This window comes from Gavialis gangeticus, unplaced genomic scaffold (genome assembly GCF_001723915.1).
Source record: "Gavialis gangeticus isolate Ggan-Ray unplaced genomic scaffold, GavGan_comp1, whole genome shotgun sequence".
Lineage (NCBI taxonomy): Eukaryota > Metazoa > Chordata > Crocodylia > Gavialidae > Gavialis > Gavialis gangeticus.
In genome coordinates, this window is record NW_017728993.1 from 63,547,482 (window position 1) to 63,551,435 (window position 3,954).

Below are 3,954 nucleotides of genomic sequence, written 5' to 3' on the forward strand. Positions count from 1 at the left end.
GACCCAGTCTATGCCAGCTTACCAAAACAGTGTATGTGGCCCTCAAACCCAAATATTTGCCTACCCCTGCACAAGATACTGACAGAAAAAAGTACCACCTCATAATGCCACAGCAACACTACTCATATTCTGTTAACTACTCTGGTAGGAAAAGAAGTCTCAGGATAAAAAGAAGCACTTGCAGCATATATTTTTTACATGCCCTGGCAAATTAAATTGCCTGATTAGAGTTAGTGCCCATGGAAAACACCAAGGTGATATGGGCTAATGTCTAACAATGAAAAAGCTCTGTGAAAAGGCTGTAAATCTTGCAGAGGTGCAAATACAGGCAGCCAGATGAAATTACAAGTAAACTTTCCAAATCCCTCAATTCTGGCTTATGCTGGATTATACCACCTAACCCCCTTTGATCCAAGTTTTGTACAGATAAATTGAGAATTAAAATGCCCTACAGTAAAGCTACTCAGTTCTTGTAACAAACTGCACCATAGCCAACTTTCATGCACTTCCCTGAAGTTCAGAAATAATAAGTGCACACTAGCTTCAAACAGCAATATAAATCAAACAAGATTTCAGCCTAAATGACAGACTGAATTAAAATAAAAAGACACAACCCAGCCTCATGCTTGTGTTTGCTGAAACTGTTTTGCTCTTTCAGCACATTTTCCTATTTAAAAACCTACATGCTTGATTCTCCTCACTGCCCTGTACTTTCTACAGTCATTCACACCTGTGCAAAAAAAGAGCAAAAAGTGGCAAAGATTAATGACATTTTAAGATCACATTATACAAGGTGCAAGACAGTGAAGAATCATGGCCAGAAATCTCTTTTTAATTGGCTACACTAGTAATACAGTTAGTTCTTCATTATCATATCATAAATGAGGTCATATGCAATACAAGAAACTTTCAAAATAAAAGATACACACACATATTGGTCTCACCCAGTGATGTTTTTGGAGCATAATTTAACAAGATCTTTTGGATCTTCTCCAAAGGTGACACCTGGTGTTTTATTTTATTATTATTCTCTGTATTTATTGTAATACTCAAAGTCACCAAGTACAATTATAATGCCACAGTGTGCTAGGTGCTCTAGAAATATATAGCAATAAATGGTACCTTGAAAAGTATATTTGTATAGAATAAATATTCCCAGTTAACTCTAGCATTTATATGGGACAAAGAAATGCTTTAGAAATGTTGCTCAATTTCCAGTGAGAAATGCAGCTCAAATGCATGTGCGCTGTGGAATAGCAAAGAGATGGAACCATGGGCAGTAGGCTGAGAGCTCATGTAAGTCCATTACTGCCTGTAGTAATTACAACTCAATAGCATTAGATGGTTAAGCAAGGATGGCTTTAGGCCTAGTCTACACTATAATGCTTTGGCAGAGGAACTCTACTTTGTTGGAAAACTCTGAGTGTAATCACCCTCAAAACCTCTCTGCATTGATGAAACCTGCCTTTCTACCATAAGAGTTAAAAACCACTTTGGTGCAACAGAGTAAGGTTTCTGTTGACATTCTGCAACAGGCAGAAGAAACGTGTAAATACCTCAAGCTTTCTGCTGGCTACTACTGCCTAGGTCTGTTTGTTCCCATTCCTCCTACAGTTACAAGTACTTGAAAACTGACAGATTTTTAGGAAAAGTATTTTCAGCGAACCCTGATTCACCTTATGGTACCAGAAGAGTTGAGCACCTGCATTTCTCGATCTCTTTACCAGCAGTTGCAGGTTTTCAGCACTACGAAGTCTTTGGTATAATGTGCTGACAGAAGGTAGGGCATGGTGGCACCATTAGAGACCAACTGGTTCATAAAGACCAGAGCTTTTGCAGGCAACAACCTATTCTGTCAGCGAAGCAGTTGATGAACCACCTGGTGAAGTAGGCTGTTGTTGCCTACACAAGCTTGTGCCTCTCTGAACCAGTTTGTCAACCTTCTGCCTGACGCATCTAACCACCTCAATACAATGGGCTGAAACGCATGCAGTATGCTTCAGAATAAGATCAGGCATATTTGATAAGCAGATATGTAATAAATAATACAGTGATAATGATATTTTATCTTTCTGTAATGTAAGTTATGGAGACTGGACATACAACTTGCTGGGATCATTTGATCTCAGCACCATTCCTGCCCAGAGCAGAGGGGGTTGGACTTGATGATCTTTTGAGGTCCCTTCCAGCCCTTAACTTCTGATTCTATGAAGAGCTTTACCATACCATGATGTAATAATCATTCATTCTATTTCACAGATGAGTTAAAAAAGCATACCCTGTTGTCACTTCCTCATATAATCAATGGCAGAAATCAGTCAGGGCTGTAATTCAGAATTTGACACCAACTTTTCCTCTGACTACTTGCATGAATGACTCACTCCAAAGGAAAAAATGTGCAGAGCATTGAAGACTGAACTGCATACAATGTGTGCTTTGCTCTTCTTTGAAATTATACAAAGCTTACATGTAAGCAACATTTTTCAAATTCACCTATAAATTAAGTCCTATATACAGTGTATTTTTTCACCATAAAGATTTTATCTACATTTATCAGAAATGGCCCAAGAGCTTGGATGCAATCCAACACAGGAGACACTCAGGCAAACATTGTCTATCACCTGTAAAAGCTTATGCCTCTCTGAACCAGTTAGTCTTTAAGGTGCCACCCTGCACCCTCCCCTGCCTTCTGTCTGGGTTTCAGAGCCCAGGTATAGATATGTGCATTGTATCCAACCATTCTCTCACTATCCAGATTACAGCAGGGATAACTGAATTTTGGTGAGGACAACAGGTGTTCTCATGGCAGTTGTCTAAGACAAAGAAGAGAAGAGATGCTAGGCCAGGATTCGAAAGGTATGTGATAAGAACGTGCTAGCAGCGAATTTCAAAAGTCCAGTGAGAGTAATGCACACAGACTTTAGCTCAGGCTAAACTAATCTGAGTTAAATCCCACGAAGATGAAAAATTTTAACCCAACCAATTTAGTATTTGAAAAATTCACACTGTCTTGTCTAAACTGGACTTTCATACATGTCAGCTAATATATTCTAACCTGCTTAAAATCTGTGTCTAGGCAAGGTCTAAGGCCAGAGACAAGGAAATGCTGTTTTAGCTGTGGAGTCCTAACTAGGTGTAATGTGAGAGAGGCGAAGCTGAGGATTTTCTTGAAGAAGTTGGGGGGGCAAAAAGGAGGAAAGACAAGAGACAGCTCAACCTAGTCATGTGTTTAATCTTATTGTAAAATCCAGAGATAAGACATCTTCCCTTGTGAAGATTCTCAATCTTACATTTATGGAGGAATCCAAGCAGTGTTACCTATGCTAATTCTTTGTCTAATATTTACTTAACAGAGAGTAAGTATCTGTGTAAACTCATAGAAACCAAAATTTGCAATCTTGGGCACCTTCAGTTAAGCTTCTAAATACCAGCCTGGTTTCCAGTGGAGCTGAGCATCTTTATTTGCCACCGATGTTAAGCTCAGCACCTATGAAAAATTTGTGTCCTTTTTTTTTCACAAGGCCTTGGCCTAGTGATTCATTCAAGGTAAGTAGACACTTGCATAAAGTCATTTGCAGAAGCTGAGCCCACATGTGGATTTAGAAGCACACCTTTTAAGGAGCTTTTAAGGGACACCTTCTAAGTGAAGGCAAAAGCTATTAACTTCAACCAGACAGTACTGCTGTAGAAGTTCATTTTAGAAATTTTTAATGCAGGATCATACTGTGCATGCAGTGAACCTAGATAGTGTAAACACATAACTATGAAGTTTCAAAAACAATGATTTGGAGATTTATGTTAACTAAGATGCTTATATAGATGCTTCTGCTAACTTCAAAATACAATACCATATATGAGAGCAATTTTAAAACTGCATGCAAAGTTTATGCTTTGCTACAAGGGCCAGATTCTCAGCTTTAAAAAAAAAAAAAAAAAAAAAAAAAAAAAAAAAAA

General features: G+C 38.4%; 1 protein-coding gene across 5 annotated transcripts in view; it reads right to left on the reverse strand.

The window, feature by feature from the left end:
* The window catches only part of RABGAP1L (RAB GTPase activating protein 1 like), a 559,138-nt gene that overhangs the window by 65,774 nt on the left and 489,410 nt on the right, over positions 1–3,954 (reverse strand). The window lies entirely within an intron of this gene.